Source organism: Adiantum capillus-veneris, chromosome 7 (genome assembly GCF_014529385.1).
Source record: "Adiantum capillus-veneris isolate H3 chromosome 7, ASM1452938v2, whole genome shotgun sequence".
NCBI lineage: Eukaryota > Viridiplantae > Streptophyta > Polypodiopsida > Polypodiales > Pteridaceae > Adiantum > Adiantum capillus-veneris.
The window spans coordinates 69,610,230-69,629,244 of NC_140937.1; positions in this window are offsets into that span (position 1 = coordinate 69,610,230).

Below are 19,015 nucleotides of genomic sequence, written 5' to 3' on the forward strand. Positions count from 1 at the left end.
CCCCCTTTGCCATAAGAGGTGTCCCTCTTTAGCCTTTTGGGTGATACACCTCATGTAGTCTCCCCATGCTCATAGTCAAATATTCCATAAGATATGGGTCCAAGGATATCGGTCATCCATGGGCATCCATGGACATACATACACATACATACCTAAGGATTATAAATTAATTCTAGTAACATTAGGATATAGATTTGATTGTGCTAGGTGAGCACAGGTTATCAAAATTGAACTCTGAAAGTTGCTATAGAAAGAAAATCTTGAGGACGACCACCTAAGGTGTTATATGCACACACCTACTATATTTAGTAGTCTTCGGAGGAGAAAACATATTTTTATGGAAATTCAAGTCGGGGTAGATTTAGACGAGACGATCACATTTAGGTGGATGCAAGCACCTCAAAACTTTCTATTTTTAGACAAAAGTGATAAAAAGTAAAAAATTCCATTTTTGAAAACCTTACATCAATATATTCATCATTAGTTCATTAGAGATGGAAAAACTATCAAAATTATAAAATTTCTATTTATGAACAGAATGGTATGATATTATTCCTTTACATGAGAATCCCCTCTCCAAGGGTGGCAGAGAACTTGCATTCTCCCCAACTTGAAGAATTGAGATGTCCTCACCTCAAAGGTAAGTCCAAATGATCTTTAAGGAAAGATGTTTCATCTTCCCACACTGCATCATCTTCATGGAAATATTTCCATTTAACAAGGTGTTCGTATTCCTTAGTTTTCTCTCTAGGTTGAAGTTCAAGGATTCCTTGGGTTGGAACAACTATTTGTTCGGTATCCACAAGTTGATCAGGGTTAAGAACATAAGGTTTTAATAGAGTAACATGGAAAACATCATGAATTTTGAGGTTCGAAGGTAGTTTTAGTTTGTAAGCTTGATTACTTATCATTTTGACAATCTCATAGGGTCCGCAATATCTTGGGTTGAGCTTCTTTTACTTTCCCAAGGATAGGTTACTTTTCTTGGGCCTAACCGTAAGGAATACCTTGTCTCCTTCTTTAAAGATTTGATCTAATATCCTCTTATCTACATAATGCTTTTGTCTATCCTAAGCAGCTTGGATATCCTTACGAATTGCCTTGGTATGAGCTTCCATGTCTTTGAGCATTTTCTTTGAGGCTTCTACCTTGATAGTAGGATCTGAGAAGTTTAACGGAGTCAAACATTCTTAACTATAAAGAGCCTTAAATGGTGACATGCCTATGGTTCTATGGTCAAAGTCATTATAAGCATATTCAACCAAAGGTAGATATTGGATCTATTTCTTTGGTTCCTGTGAACAATATGCTCTAAAGAGCCTTAAATGGTGACATGCCTATGGTTCTATGGTCAAAGTCATTATAAGCATATTCAACCAAAGGTAGATATTGGATCTATTTCTTTGGTTCCTGTGAACAATATGCTCTAAGAATGTCCTCAATCACCTTGTTTACTCTTTCAGTTTGACCATCTGTTTGAGGATGATATGCTGTGATAAAACACAGTTGTGTCCCAATGGCTTGAAAGAGTGAAGTCCAAAACTTTGAGGTAAATTTTGCATCCATGTTGCTAGAATTCTCTTAGGTAGACCATGAAGTCTAAAGACTTCCTTCACAAAAAATTAGCTAATATCAGAGGCAGTAAGGGTATTTTTCATAGGCATCAAGTGAGCTACCTTAGTGAGCATATCAACAACAACAAATACTAAATCATAACATATAATAGAGGGTAATCTTGTGACAAAGTCCATATTGATACATTCCCACTTCATTTGGGGTATATCAAGAGGTTGAAGTTGTCTGGGTAGTTTGATTTTTTTAGTTTTAATTTGTTGGCATGAGAGACATTGCCTCACATAGTGAAGAACATCCCCCTTTATTTCTGGCCAAAAGTAGCTTCTTTTAACATCATTTAGGATCTTTGCATACCCAGGGTGTCCTAAAGTTTGTCTATCATGAGCCTCAAATACGATTTCTTTCTTCATTGTTGGGTCCTTAGGTATACAAAGCCTTTGTCAAAAATAAAGACATCCCTCTTGAACAGAGTAATCCTTATTGATATGTTCTTTGTTTTAGCTGTTGTGGATTGTTGAATATGCAAGCATAATTGCTGATAATTTGGGTCTTTCAAGGTTGCTTCCTTAATTCTCTCCCAGATAGGATTATTAGATATAGAGATAGCACTAAGGAAATCTTTGCGGCTAAATCCATCCGCAATTACATTTGTCCTTCCCAGGTCTAAACTTTTTGTCAAAGTCATAGTCTTGAAGAAGTTCAATCCATCTTCTTTGCCTCATGTTGAGATTGGTTCATAACTCTCAAGAAATCAGACTTTGGTACAAAAATTGAGTTATGCCATTTTATCCCTTGAACTCTATTTTAGGTTTAACTTATGGTAGCCTTAGTATACAAGGTACCTAGGTCATTTTGTAAAGAGAACTTTATCATAATCAAATTTTAAGCTGCCATTGGCTGTGTGTGAGAGAGAAAGAGAGAAAGTGCAAGCTTCATCTAGGTGCTACTCCCCGCTCGTTTATCACATTGGAGATCTGATTGCACCATTGCGATAGGCTCGGCAAGAGCTATGCAACAACGCCCAACATTCTATGAAAGACGGAGCACACACATTGATATATCTATACAAGATTTTTGCGGCCGTAAGTATATCAAATGATGTCTATTTTTTGCGTGCAAATAGTCATTAGAATTGTAGAGACATAAGCTACGCCTAGGTACTCATAGACTTTACTTTTGGGCACTTCCAAAATTCGGCTCTGTCTTCATATGCGTTTTCTGCATATGGGTCTAGAGTGAGGGTTTTGAGTGTAGGGGATGGTGTTCCTTAAGTTTCGTACAATTGTGGCATGATTTGGTGAGTTTCCTTTCGTTTGTGTGTATGTGGGTTGGGTGCTGTAGTTGAAAGTAGTGAGATTTGTAATGGAAATGGACTATGAACATTGAGAATAGTGGAATTTAAAGAACTACAGTGAGCATTGTTTTTTTTCCGAGAAAAAGATCCTTCTATTAGTTAATGAAAACTGCCCATAGGGCTACAACCACCTCTGCAAGAGAGGGCTACAACAAACATGATGGGGAGACTCTCCCAATGAAAGAAACAACATATATACAATGAGGCTAAATCAAGAGATGGAATGAGGGAAGAGCCACACAGGTAGACGGTAGTGCCATCTGAGCACACCCTAGACAATGGTGTAGAAAGGCCCAGGGTGCCAGAGTCGAAGGAAGGCCTCACGGCGCTCCCGCATGCGGTCGGAGCTACCCTGTAGTCCCTCAAGCTTTCCTTTGAGAGTATGGATCAGCTCTAGCCAAAAGTCATGAACAGTCTCAGCTGGCGGCACAAGCCAAGCCTCAAAGATGTGAAAACAGGGGGCCCGCCAGATGAACCAGAGTTTACTCTTGTGGAGTAAGCTCTGTAGCAGGCTGGAGTGTAGGTCGCCCCCCCCTGTATCACTATCATCCCTATAGTGAGCATTTTTATGAGAATACTTTTAAAAAAATAGAGAGAGATCTTAATTAGAGGTAGCAACATAACCATTATACTTAATTATCTAGGCATGAACAATACTTTACAAGAGAGAGAATTAGATAAATTGACAACAGTTGAGGTTCAAATTTATGTGGAGCCGGTCCCTCCGTTAAAAGGCTTTTGTATTATAGCTTCTCCGATAAAGAGAGACTAGGTACAATACAAGCTTTGTGTTCCTTCAGACCTTGATGATACAATAAAGATGGAGAGCTTCATGCACCACAATTATGTTTGTAACTTAGCTAAAAAAAAGCATTAACTTGTCCCCATCCTCAGTCCCAAGACCTCGAACACCTTCAAAGGTGGAGAGAGCTAGTAGGGAATGAGGATAGGGAAGAGGAAGAAGAAGTATTCTTACGAGAAATAATTAGTCTCCTCTCATACCATTACTCATAGAGCTTAGCATAGCATAATAGCATAGTAATGGAGATGAAGAATATGGCAAGCATAGAATTGAAGGATGGCTCTTGGTTGAATTTTCATTCCATAGCCAATAGTGTTGGTGTAGGCTCTCCACTTCTCAAGATTGGAGAAGGAGATGAAGTTCTTGCACTTTCACAAAGTGATAATGAGAGCATGTGAGTGTGTGTGAGAGAGAGTATACACCCAAGCATACACCCAACTTGCCTTGATTGACCCCTCCTTGTAGCTCATGATTGAATTTTTATTGGACCCCTACAAGCCTAGCCAATCACATGCTTAGTGCATATTAAGCAACAAGGGTAGCATTTGGACAAGTGTCCTCCTTACCCCTTTGAGAGAGAGAGGGCTTGATAATGCCTAGATAGTTATTTAATTAAACTCAATGCTCATTGGACCCCATTAAAGCCTAGCCAATAGGATTCAAGCACACCATGTGGGAAACATGAGGAGGAGCTTGACACGTGTCCCTGTTGGCTCTCGTGGAAAGGGTGACCCTTGAGAGGGTGCAAGTGGTAGTCTCTCACATCTCCTGTTTGTAGGGATCGCCCCACTTATTGTAGGCCTTTGTTTGACTTGAAGCTTCTCAAGAACCTTGTCCCATAAGCATGACAAGTATCTCAAGCACCTTAGCCAATAAGCATGACAAACACTTCAAGCACCTTAGTCAGAAATCACGAGAAGCACCTCAAACACCTTAGTTAGAAATTGCGACAGGCACCTTAAGAACCTTAGTTAGCAAGCACGCCAAGCACCTCAAGCTTGGGACGGGTTCCTACCTCAAGCTCAGCCCTAGCTTGCCTAAGGTCCTAGGTCTAAGGACTTTTAACACTAACGTTGGGAGGTCTTTAATGAAGCTAACTCTAAGGTCTTCCAAGATCCATTAGCTACCGATTGACTTTGGTCCTGTACTGAGATAGATCCATAAGCACATGTCTATATTCTAACTCTTGTTCTCATTTATTCTCCCACATTAAATGATTAGTTTAATATGATAAATCATTTGGATTAGCTAGTAGATATTAGATTTTATGACATTACCACTCTCTTGGAACCATAGTCATCCTCGAGTATGAGACAAAGGAGATAAATCCTTAATCATTAGTCTATGTTTCTTAGCGGGTGGAGGATCCATTTTTACCCTAGGACATAATTCCAGAATGGATGAATAATCCTTTTTTTGCTTGGGAGACTTAGCTGCCGCAAGCATGTCTGCTCTTGAGTCCATTTCATTCTAGTAGAACGAAAAATTCTACTTGGTAGTTTGCATACTACTTAAATTTATGCACAATAAAAAAAACAAGACCTAGTATTATAAGACAAAAACATTCATCATTTAAAAGAAACATCTACATTTTCTTACGCTAGTGTAGCATCCTGAGAATTGACAAGGTTCATACTATCCTTAAACTGTGTTCCTTGCATCCATCTAGCATCTGCAACAAAAGGATATTGTTTAATCTTAATAAGATGCCATCAAATAATCTTACCATGTCTTAGTACATTGTCTTCATGTCAAAGAATCGATTAGGGTTGAATCACCTCTTCTTGATCTTCGATCTCGATCTAGTCCTCAATGATTGGTTCTTATGGTAGCTCTCAGCTGTAAGGCTTAAGTAGGTTCACATGAAAAGCATTGTGAATGAGCCAATGGTTGGGAAACTTGAGCTGATACGCCATCTCATTGATTGGTTTTAGGATTTGAAAAGGAACATAGTATCTTTTTGCTAGTTTAGCATAATACTTTTGGTGGCCCATAGGATTTTTGCCCATAGTCTGCCTCAATCTAGCCTTGGGAAATTTGAGTAGGACCCAATTATTTTCCTTAAAATCTAAGGATCTCTATGCTTGTTAGCAGCAACCTTTTGACTTTGTTACAACATGGATATAGCCTCCTTAATATTTAGGAAAGATTCGTGTAGGTCTCGGCTATAATCATTGGCAGGCGAAGATCTTCCCATGTACCTTAAGTAGAAAGGGACTTTTAGGTATTCCTTCAATGATTTCAAAAGGTGCCTTCCTGTAGTAGTATGGATGGTATTATTGTATGCATACTCTACAAGAAATAGGTACATTTTCCATTGGGAACATTGATCTACTTCGGTAACATAGGTCTTAAGTAGACCTAGAATCATAAGCTTGTCTATTTCACTTTTGCCATCCGTTTGTGGGTGATAGGCCAAAGAGAATTAATCCTAGTACCTAGATTCTCAAAGAGGCCCTTCTAGAAATTACTGGTCATTCAAGGATCTCTATCCGACACTATTGATGTTGGAAAGCCATGGTGTTTAAAAATTTGGGATATGAAGAGGGTTGCCATTTGGTGTGCCTTAATAGTCTTTTTGACAAATATCAATTGTGCTTATGTACTAAACCTATCTACTATTGTCCATATTCTCATATTCCCATGGGTGGACTTGAACAATCCAAAGAGAAAATCTATGGATATGATCTCCCATGGTAAATTAAAAATTGGAAAAGGTTGGATCAATTTAGGTTTCTTACCCCTATCATACTTTGTCTTTTGGCATACCACACATTTTGACACATAGTCTTGTATGTTCGTCTTCATGGTAGGCCAATAGAAATACGTCTCTACTCCATGAAGGGTAGGTTGAATCCCTCGATGACCCACATAGTGAAGAGCATGGGATTCATACATCACTTTCTCATGAAGAGAGTGAGTAAAACATAACCTATTGCCATAGAGAAGATAACCATCTTGCAAAGTGAATTGTTTTCTTTCTTCCCTAAGGCAAGGACTGAAATTACATCTTTAAAATTGGGGTCAGTAGCGTACTCATCTATCATAGAAGATAGATCATTGTGAATTGCTATGGACACCGCATTGACTCTTGGCAGTCATGATAGTGCATCAGTTACTTGATTGTGCTTGCCAGCAATGTGAGAAATATGAAAATTGAATTGAGAAAGAAAAATTTCCACCTCATTTGTTTGTCGAAGAGCTTGGTTTGCATTATGAAGGACTTAGACTATGATGATCCGTGCATAAGATGGATGGAGTCCCCAAAAGATAGTGCTTCCATGCATGAAGAGCATGTAGGATAGCTAGTAGCTCCTTCTTGTAGATGCCCAATACTCGCTTGCCAGAATTGAGTGTTTGAATCTCATATGCTATGACATGCCCTTCTTGAAGCAAAACTGCTCCAAGGCAATCTCCACAAGTATCACATTGGCCCTCAAATAGTTTTGAGAGATCCGGTAGTGTACACACGAGTTGAAAGGTAAGCTTTTCTTTAAGCTTTTCAAAATTTCTCTTTAGCAGTCCATATGTACTTAACATTTTTCTTGGTCAAGTCGTGTAGTGGTCCTGCTATTTGGGAGAATTTAGCTATGAAGCATCTATAGTATACACACGTACCAATAAAGCTTCGTAGCTTATGTAGATTCCTTGGGTTAGGCCATCCTTTTATTACTTCAATCTTGGATGGATCCATATGGATACCATCTTGAGAGATAATATATCCTAAGTATCGAATCTCTTTGGAGAAAAAATTCACTCTTCTTTTGGTTAATGAGAAGTTTAGTCTCCCTAATAGCTTGAAAAACTATATGGAGGTGTTGCTTATGCTCCTCCAAATATTTGGAGTAGATGATAATATCGTCAAAGATGTAACATTTAATGGCCTAAAAACTTGTGTGTAGCAGAAATTAGCATGAACATAGTGGGCATTTCATTAGAATAGATTCCTAATGAGAATTACAAGAGTGCTTGGGTGGAGAGAGCAACAAAAAGCATAACACCTAGTTAGATAGCATGAACAATACTTTCAAAAGAGAGAGAAATTAAGCTATTGACAAAAGTTGAGGACCGGATTTGCATGGAGCCGGTCCTCCCTCCAAAAGGCTTTGTATTATGGTTTCTCCCATCAAGAGAGACATTGTACAATACAATTCTTTGTGTTCCTTCAAGACTAGCTAGTGCAATGAAGATGAAAGCTTCATGCACTAAGCAAAACACTTAGCAAACACAACATCAATTATCCCCGGTCTCAGACCCAAGACCTCACACACCTTCGAAATGGTGAGAGCTAGAAGGGTATGAGAGTAGATTGAGAGGAAGGAGTATCTTACAAGAAAGATGTACATATCCTCACATAATAACTCATATTAGCATAGCTTAGCTTAGTAATTAGCATGGTAGAGGAGATGAGCATGCATTGAAGCTTGGCTCTTGGTTGGATTTGCATCCACATGCCAAGAGTGTGTCGATGTAGGCTTCTATCTCACAAGCTTGGAGTAGGAGATGAGCTCTCCATTAAAGCTTGGGAAGAGATAGTCTTTTTCTTGCTTCTCACATAGATTTTGTGAGAGAGTGTGTGTGATAATGCCTTGCAAAAATCAGCCCCCTCTCTCTCTTGGGCGAGCCCTCTTGCTAATTGCTCTTGCTATCCTCCCATTGGACCTCCCCAGGGCTAGCCAATGACTATTAAGCAGCGTAAGTGATAGCCTTCTGAAATGTGTCCCCCTTTACCCTTTTGTGAGAGCTTTAGGTAATTTAATAATTCAACTAAACTCTCATTGGACCCCTTTGCCTCCTGGCCAATAGGAATCAGGCAAGCCATTGGGCTGCTGAATGCTCATTGGACCCCTTGGGAGACTGTCCAATAGTCTTCTAGAGAACTTAATTCTCATTGATTCTTTTATTAAGTGTTTTTAAATTAATTAAACTAGATTTACTCTAGCCTAATTCTCATTGGTCCACCTCCAAGGCCATCCAATAGGAATTGGGTACACCTTGTGGGCATCTGGCCTAGGGAGCTGACATGTGTCCCTCATTCCCTTTGTGTAAAGGGAGCTTGTGTTGTTGTGTGTGTGTGTGTGTGGATTTCTCTCTCATCCCCTACATGTTAGGCTTGCCCCCTCCTATGTAGGGATGTGCAAAGACTTTTTTGGACACACACAAAGCATCCAATTCCCCTATGGTTGACCTTTGGACACAACCTTTGAATTTTGGAACCTTAGGATTTTGGAAGTCTTAATGGGCTGAACCTTAGGGTCGTTTTAGCCCATTGTTTCACATGGATCTTTTGCAGATGCCCCCCCCTTTGGATCCCTATTTTACCTCCTTTGGATCCCTACTATGGCCGGTCTGCTAGCTTAACCAATATTCTACTTTTTCTCCCCTGGCACTTCTCCATATTAAATGATCAGTTTAACATGAGAAAATCATTTAGGGGAATTAGATATTGCTTAATATGACATTACCTCTCTCTTGAAATCATAGTCGTCCTCGACTATGGTGTAGAGAATATAAAGCATATTCATGAGTCCTTTTCTTAGCGGGTAGAGGATCCCTATGTTACCCTACGACATCATTCCACAATGGATGACTAGTCCATTTGGCGCTTGAGAGCCTGAGGTTTCCGCAAGCATGTCTACACATTAGTCCTATCAATCTTCCAAGTAGAGTGACAAGCTCTACTTGGTGTTTGGGAGACGTCGTGTCCGCAAACTTGATCTAGGCATGCATACTACTTCATTTTTGTGCACAATAAAGAAAAAGAGAGTCTTATAAGACAAAAAATTTGTTCATTTTTAACATTTTGTACATTTGCTACTCTTGGGAAGCATTGCAAGCATTGACAAGGTTTAGGTTATCCTTTAATTGTATGCCTTGCATCCATCTAGCATCTTCAAAAGGATAATTCTTAAACTTAATAAGATATCGTCGGGATAGTCTTACCGCCTCTTAATACCTTGTCATCATGTCGGAGAATGGACTCGGGCTGCAGCACCTCCTCTTGGTCCTCGATCTCCGGTGGGTCTTCAATAGTTGGTTCTTGAGGTGTCTCTCCTTTGTAAGGCTTTAATAGGCTCACATGGAAAGCATTGTGTATGAGCCAATGATTGGGCAACTTGAGTTGATAGGCCATCTCATTGATTGGCCTAAGAATCTGGAAGGGACCATAGTACCTTTTTGCTAGTTTAGCATAGTACTTTTTGTGTCCCGTAGGATTCTTGCCCGTCGTGTGCCTTAATCAAGCCTTGGGAAACTTTAATAAGACCCAATCATTTTCTTTAAAGGCTTGGGCTCTTATGTGCTTGTCAGGAGCAGCCTTTTGCCTTTGCTGTGAGATAGAGATAGCATCCTTAATCTTTTGAAAATATTCTTGTAGGTCTCAGCTATACTCATCTGCAGCGAAGATCTTCCCATGTACCTTAAGTCGCAAGGGACTTTTTGATCTTCCCTCAATTACCTCGAAAGGTGCTTTTCCCGTGGAAGTATGTATAGTGTTATTGTAAGCATACTCCACTAAGGGTAAGTACTTCTCCCATTGGGATCTTTGATCTACTTTCGTTACATAGGCTTTTAGTAGATCGAGAATTGTTAGGTTAGCTATTTCACTTTGGCCATCCGTTTGTGGATGATAGGCCAAAGAGAAGTTTAGCCTTGTCCCTAAATTCTCAAAGAGACCCTTCCAGAAATTACTGGTCATTATAGGATCTCTATCCGACACTATGGACATTGGCAAGCCATGTTACTTGAAAATTTGTGAAATGAAGAGGGTTGCCATTTGATGGGCTTTGGTAGTCTTTTTGACAGGTATAAAATGACCTTGTTTACTGAACCTGTCTACTATCGTCCATATTCCCGTATTCCCATGGATAGACTTAGGCAATCCAAAGATAAAATCCATGGATATGCTCTCCCATGGTGAATTAGGGATTGGGAAGGGTTGAAGCAATCCAAGTTGCTTCCCTCTATCAAATTTTGTCTTTTGGCATACCACACATTTAGAAACATACTCTTGTATGTTCACTTTCATGGTAGGCCAATAGAAATATGTTTCAATTCCCTTTAAGGTAGACTGAATCCCTCTATGCCTCGCATAAGGTGGAGCATGTGATTCATACATTACTTTCTCACGTAGTGAGTTAGTAACACATAGTCTATTGCCGTAGAGAAGATAACCATCTTGTAAAGTAAATGGTTCTTCTTTCTTCCCTAATGCAAGGGCTGAAATCACATCTCTAAAATCAGGATCAATAGCATACTCATCTATCATTGAAGATAGATCATTGTGAGTTGCTATGGAAACCGCATTCGCTCTCGGCCGTCTTGAGAGTGCATCAGCTACTTGATTATGCTTGCCAGCAATGTGAGCAATATGAAAATGAAATTGCGAAAGGAAATTTTCCCACCTCATTTGTTTGTCGGAGAGCTTGGTCCCCAATAAATAGTGCTTCCATGAGTCTAAGGCATGTAGAACTGCAAGGAGTTCCTTTTCATATATGCCTAGAGCTTGCTCAATAGGGTCGAGCCTTCGACTCTCATAGCCTATGGCGTACCCTTCTTGGAGAAAAATATCTCCAAGGCAATCACCACAAGCATCACATTGGACCTCAAATGGTTTTGAGAGATCCGGTAGTGTAAGCACAGGTTGAGAGATAAGCTTTTCTTTAAGCTTTTCCAAAGCATTGTTCTCCTTAGCAGACCATGTATACCTATTTCTTATCTTTGTTAGGTCATGTAATGGTCCCGCAATTTGTGAGAACTTTTCTATGAAGCGTCTATAGTATGCACACATACCTATAAAGCTTCTTAGTTCATGAAGATTCCTTGGTTTAGGCCGTCCTTGTATTACCTCTAACTTTGATGGACTAACTTTGATGGATCCATTTGGATGCCATCTTGAGAGATAATGTGACCTAAATACTGAATCTCTTTCAAGAAAAATTCACTTTTATTTTGATTAACATAAAGTTTATTCTCTCTCAAAACTTGAAATATTACCTGGAGGTGTTGCTTGTGTTCATCTAATGAATTAGAGTAGATGATAATATCATCAAAGAACACTCCAGTGAAGGTTCGATGAGGCCTAAACAGCTTCTCCATCAAGCGGTTGAATGTGGCTGGCGCATTGGTCAAGCCAAAAGGCATGACAGTGTATTCATAAAGACCAAATGCGGTGGGAAATGCGGTCTTTACAATGTCTTGATCAACTATACTTATTTGATGATAGCCACTTTTTAGGTCAATCCTATTGAAGTAGGTCGATCCTTGTAGCTTATCAAATAGGTCTTCTAGCCGTGTAACGGGAAACCTATTCTTGATAGTGATCCTATTTAGTGCTCTATAGTCGACACACATACGATATGTGTTGTCTTTCTTTTGCACTAATAGCACGTGTGAGCAAAATGGAGATGAGCTAGGCCTAACCATGCCCTTCTCAACTAACTCATGCACTTGCCGCATAATCTCCTCTTGTTGAGCTTGAGAAACTCTATAAGGAGGTTTGTTAGGCGCTGAACTTCCTGGAAGAAGTTCAATTGCATGGTCATCATTACCTCGTTTAGGAGGTAGCTCACAAGGGATGTCGTCAATAAAAACATCTTGAAACCCCTTGAGAAAATTGGATAACTCTAATTCCTTTTGGTTGCTTTTATTTTCTTTTGCTAAAGCATTAGGTTCATTTTGAGAATCTTTAACAAAAATCATGTACACGGAAATAGAGCTCTTTATTGACTTGTTGAAAGCTGGTGTATGTACAATGGGGATAGTGTTACCCATTTCCTTAGTATCTATATGCAGGTTTTTTTCCCTAAACGTAAAGGAGATTCTCCTTTTAGAGAATTTAACATTGGCAGCCAGGCGATAAAACCATGGTGCCCCTAGGATTACATCCTCATGCTTGAGAGGAGAGATAAAGAAGTCCTCTTTGTCCACATAGCTTTGGACATGAAGCCTCAATTTCCCAATTAAGGGAGTGACTGAAGCTTCTTGCCCCTTGAAAGCACTGTCTGCGGGTAGGACATCTCCCATCTCGTAAGCTTGTATGCCTAGCTTGGTGGCCAACTCTATAGATATAAAATTGTGAGTAGAACCAGGGTCAAAGAGAATAAAAGCATCATGTTCTCTTACCTTTCCCCAAGCATGACATAGAGAAGATCCTTTGTGATGAGTTTGGTGAGTCTCCTCCTCTTGGATTTCAACCAAGGAAGCTCTAGGAGGATCTTGGCGGTGGTTCTTTTGGGGACAAGCATGGTAAGCATGCCCTTGTTCGTCGCCGCACTTGAAACACCGGTTATCCTTGCGATAACCTCAAGCTCTTCAGGAGAGAGTTTGTTTTGACCTTTGTAAACTCCCTTCTCTTTAGCTTTGTTTGACCTTAGGAGACTTTTGGACATTGTCCTTCCCCTTAGGCTCGTTGGAACCCTTGTTTTCTGTGGGCTTATTATTTCTTTTAACCCCCGTTTGGAAATTGATTCGAGAGGCCACCATAGTATGGTGTATTACCGCCGATATGGTACGTGGCCTTTGGGAGTTGACATACTCCGCCATTTCTTCGGTTAAGCCCGCACAAAATTGTTGCTATTTCTCTCCAATCATATTTGTGGATGGATTCATATGGAGAGAGATTTAAGCTTTGGCATTCGGTGAGTACTTTGTCTTTGGCATCGGTGGCCAAAAACTGCTTCATAATGGAAGCTCTTAAAGCTTTCCATGTTCGTGGAGCTTCACCGTTGGATCGTAGGCTAGACCACCATTGCCTGGCGGACTTTTGAAAGTGCATAGCTACATGGCATAGCTTAGAGGACTCCGTGAAGCCCTCATCTCCAAACGCCGCATCAAACTGTTGGATAAAGGCCAAGACTTTGTCCGTAGATCCAAAGGTGCCATCATAGGTAAGGAAAGAGATGCTCTTCCCTCCCTCTTTGAACTTCTTCAGCTTGGATGACCTCTTCCATGCGGCATAGGATTTCCTATGGCCTCTTCTTTTTGATGGTTCAAAGGTTGCACCGTCACTTTCTTCAGAAGGTGAAGAATTTGAAGAAGGTGGAGAAGAGGGTGACCTCTGTCTCGCCTTTTTCTTGTCTTGATCTTCGTCGTCTTCACCATCACTTTCATAAGAGGAAGAGGATGAAGAAGATGGAGAAGAGGGTGTCCTCTTTCTCGCCTTTTTCTTCTCTTGCTTTTTATCATCCCTCTTTGAATTATGGTGTGGAGAAGAGTGTGATGGTCTTCTCCGCTTTGGTGGTGAGAGCGTTTAGGTCGCCGTCTTCGTGGAGCCATCTCTGCCGAGGTGGCGGGAGACTCACTTCTTTCTCGTTCCTTCGGTGGAGGCTCTTGAGTTCTCCTTTGGGAAGGAGATGCATCATCAAGAAGTAAATTCTTGAGCCCTTTGTATGGATTCTCTTCTTCTTCCCGAATCGGAGAGAGACCTCTTTTGGGAGTCTCACAAGGAGGCTTCCTAGGTGTGCTCTCATCATGGTGATGAGCTTGGAGAATCCTGTGAGCACGGAGCTGCCATTGCGCTTCACTTTGGAGAGATGGATTGCCCATGGCTTGTTGAAGCCTAGAAACAAGATAGTTAACAAGCATCGGAGCATCATTAGTAGCTTGCTCATTAGCAAAATCAAAGTTATGAACATTAATTTCACTCTCTTTACTATTGTCAGCCATTCTCACAACTTTTAGGTGTACTTTGGCACTTCAAGCCCTAGTTGCTACTCCTCTTTACCCCTTTAGAAAAAGCACTCAAGCTACTGTACCCGTGGCTCGAATACCATTAATTGCAAGGAATAGAAGAGAGGGTCTTTCAACACCAAAACAACACCGGCTCCTGTCAAGCTTCTAATAGCTCAATAGTGGTTAAGCCGTAAGCAAGCCCCGTAGGACTCCACTATTAAGACCATATCTCTCGACGGTGATGCCCCGTTAACTGCACGAAGGCAAACGCACTACAAGGCTGAAAAATCCCTATTCTACTTACTCACAGGCAATTAATAATACCAACCATTTATAGCTAGCGTGAGGACCTCCCTTCTTGAGCAAGAAAAGAGAAACCTTGTGCTCTGATACCAATGTAACATTTCATGGCCTAAAAACTTGTGTGTAGCGGAAATTAGCATGAACATAGTGGGCATTTCATTAGAATAGATTCCTAATAATGAGAATTACAAGAGTGCTTGGGTGGAGAGAGCAACAAAAAGCATAACACCTAGTTAGATAGCATGAACAATACTTTCAAAAGAGAGATAAATTAAGCTTTTGACAACAGTTGAGGACCGGATTTGCATGGAGCCGGTCCCCCCTCCAAAAGGCTTTGTATTATGGTTTCTCCCATCAAGAGAGACATTGTACAATACAATTCTTTGTGTTCCTTCAAGACTAGCTAGTGCAATGAAGATGAAAGCTTCATGCACTAAGCAAAACACTTAGCAAACACAACATCAATTATCCCCGGTCTCAGACCCAAGACCTCACACACCTTCAAAGATGGTGAGAGCTAGCAGGGTATGAGAGTAGGTTGAGAGGAAAAGGAGTATCTTAAGAGAAAGATGTACATATCCTCACATAATCACTCATATTAGCATAGCTTAGCTTATTAATTAGCATGGTAGAGGAGATGAGCATGCATTGAAGCTTGGATCTTGGTTGGATTTGCATCCACATGCCAAGAGTGTGTCGATGTAGGCTTCTATCTCACAAGCTTGGAGTAGGAGATGAGCTCTCCATTAAAGCTTGGGAAGAGATAGTCTTTTTCTTGCTTCTCACATAGACTGTGTGAGAGTGTGTGTGTGATAATGCCTGGAAAAATCAGCCCCCTCTCTCTCTTGGGCGAGCCCTCTTTCTAATTGCTCTTGCTATCCTCCCATTGGACCTCCCCAGAGCTAGCCAATGACTATTAAGCAGCATAAGTGATAGCCTTATGACATGTGTCCCCCTTTCCCCTTTTGTGAGAGCTTTAGGTAATTTAATAATTCAACTAAACTCTCATTGGACCCCTTTGCCTCCTGGCCAATAGGAATCAGGCAAGACATTGGGCTGCTGAATTCTCATTGGACCCCTTGGGAGACTGTCCAATAGTCTTCTAGAGGACTTAATTCTCATTGGTTCTTTTATTAAGTGTTTTTAAATTAATTAAACTAGATTTACTCTAGCCTAATTCTCATTGGTCCACCTCCAAGGCCATCCAATAGGAATTGGGTACACCTTGTGGGCATCTGGCCTAGGGAGCTGACATGTGTTCCTCATTCCCTTTGTGTAAAGGGAGCTTGTGTGTGTGTGTGTGTGTGTGTGTGTGTGTGTGTGTGTGGATTTCTCTCTCATCCCCTACATGTTAGGCTCGCCCCCTCCTATGTAGGGATGTGCAAAGACTTTTTTGGACACACACAAAGCATCCAATTCCCCTATGGTTGACCTTTGGACACAACCTTTGAATTTTGGAACCTTAGCATTTTGGAAGTCTTAATGGGCTGAACCTTAGGGTCGTTTTAGCCCATTGTTGCACATGGATCTTTTGCAGATGGCCCCCCCTTTGGATCCCTATTTTCCGTTCTTTGGATCCCTACTGTGGCCGGTCTGCTAGCTTAACCAATATTCTAGCTTTTTCTCCCTTGGCACTTCCCCATATTAAATGATCAGTTTAACATGAGAAAATCAGTTAGGAGAATTAGATATTGATTATTATGACAAAGAACACTCCAGTGAACTTGCAATAGGGTCTAAAGATTTTCTCCATTAGGCGGTTGAACGTGGCTGCAGCATTTGTCAAATCAAAGGCATGACAAAATATTCATAAAGACCAAATGTTGTACCAAACTTGGTCTTTATGATATCTTCATTCACTATGCTTATTTGATGATAGCCACATTTAAGGTAAATCCTACTGAAGTAGCTCAAACCTTGTAGCTTATCAAACAGATCTTCTACCCATAGTACATGAAATGTGTTTTTGATCATACAATTTAGTGCTCAATAGTCCACACACATGATGTATGTGCTATCTTTTTTTTGAACCAAAAAGACTCGTGAAAAAAATGGAGAGGAGCTAGGCCTCACTATCCCCTTGTCTACTAGCTCATGCACTTGCCTCATGATCTCTTCTTGTTGATCTTGAGAAACTCTATAAGGAGGTTATTAGGCTGTGAGCTCCCGGGTAGAAGCTCTATCTAATGAGTTTTAGAGGTAACTCCATAGGATTTCATCACTAAATACATCTTGGAATCTATTTAGAAAGCTAGATAAGTCTAATTCTTCTTGATTCCTACCACTTTGTTTTGTTAAAACAATAGCATCATTTAGAGACTCTTTGAGAAAAATCATGTACAAGGAAACCAAGCTTTTCATTGACTTATCAAAAGCAGGTGAATTTACAAGTGGTATAGTACGACCGGACCATTAGCATCTATATTACATGCTCTTTTCTGTGTAGATGAAGTAGATTCTCTTTTCAAAGAACTTCATGTTGGCAGCCATGCGGTTGAACCATGGTGCCCCTATGATAACATCCTCATGTTGGGGAGGAGAGATGAAAAAGTCTTCTTTGTTAACGTAGCTTTGCACATGAAGCCTCAAATTCCCAATCAAGGGAGTAACAGAGGCTTGTTGTCCCTTGAAATCCCCATCGGCAATTACAATATCTCCCATCTCAAAAGCTTGTATGCCTAGCTTTGTGGCCAACTCCGTTGATATGAAGTTGTGAATAGATCCAATATCAAATAGGATAAAGGTATCATGCTCCCTCACCTTCCCCCAAGAATATGAAAGGGATGATCCTTTGAAATGGGCATCCTCCTTTGGAGCTTCAACCCTAGAAGCTCTAGGAGTCTTATTGCAAGCATTGCTAAAAGCCTCTAGCTCTTTAGGAGAGAGTTTGTTTTTACCTTTGAAAACTCCTTTTTCCTTGGTCTTGTTGTTGTTTTTGTTGTTGGAATTGCCTTGGAAAGAATTTTAAGCATTGTTCTTCCCCTTTGCATCATTTCAATCTTTGTTTTCCATGGGCTTGGCATTCCTTTTAGCCCCTTTTTGGAAATTGATACGAGATGCAACCATAGTGTGGTGGATGACTTTGGTGATACGACCAGGTCATTGGGTGTTGACATACTTGGCCATTTCTTCAGGTAATCCCGCACAAAATCGTTGCTTTTGCTCAACGAAGTTTATCTTTTAAAAGAATGTGGCTTTGAGATGTAAATCCAAAAACTTGTCTACATATTTGTGGATAGACTCGTTGGAAAGTAACTTTAAACTCCGCCATTCGGTGAGCACTTTATCTTTGGTGTCGCTTGCAAGGAATTGCTTCATGATGGAGACTTGTAGAGTTTTCCATGTCTTTGGAGCTTTGCTTTGGCCACAAAGGCTAGCCCACCATCAACGAGCAGATTTTTGAAAGTTTATAGCTACATGAATTAGCTTAGAGGATTTAGTGAAGCCCTCGTCTCAAAGGCCGCATCAAATTGCTGGATGAAGGCCAATACTTTGTTAGTAGCACCAAAGGTGCCATCATAGGTGAGAAAAGAGATACTCTTTCCTCCCTCTTTTAACTTCTTAAGCTTGTGGGACCTTTTTCAAGTAGGGTAGGATTTGTGATATCCTCTCCTCTTGTATTCTCTAGGAGAATAACCGTTGAGAGAAAGGTGATGAAGAAGGAGAAGAGGGTGACCTCTTTCTCCCTTTTTTCTTCCTTTGTTTCTCTCATTTCAGAGTGACAAGGATAAGGACTATAGGATGATCTTTTCCTCTTGAGAGGATGGAAGTCTCAACAAGAGGCTTCCTAAGCTTTCTCTCTTCTTGGAGAGGTAGGGAAATCCCATAAGCACGAAGTTGTTGGGTAACTTTGGCTTGAAAAGAAGGGTTGCCCATAGCTTGTTGCAACCTAGTAACAAGATAGTTCACAAACATTGGGGCATCACACGTAGCACTTTTATGTGCAAATCAAAGTTGTCAATATTCATTCTACTCTCTTTAGTATTGTCATCCATGCTAACCAAACTTATTTATATGCTACTTTGTTCTTTGTTACCCTCAAAAACCTTAGTTGCTACTCTTCTTAACCTTTGAAAATTAGCTCTCAAGCAGCCACACCTGTGGTTTAAAGACTCTTGATTGCAAAGAGTAGTGGAGAGGGTCTAACATTGCTTGATTTCTTGTTGAGCTTGCTAGTAGCTCAATAATGGTTAAGCCAAAGACAAGCCCCAAGAGACTCCATTATTAAGTCTATAGTTCCCAATAGTGTACCTCGAACTAAGTCCTTTTTAACCAAGAAAATAGATCCCTGTCCCACTTACCCTCTTGCA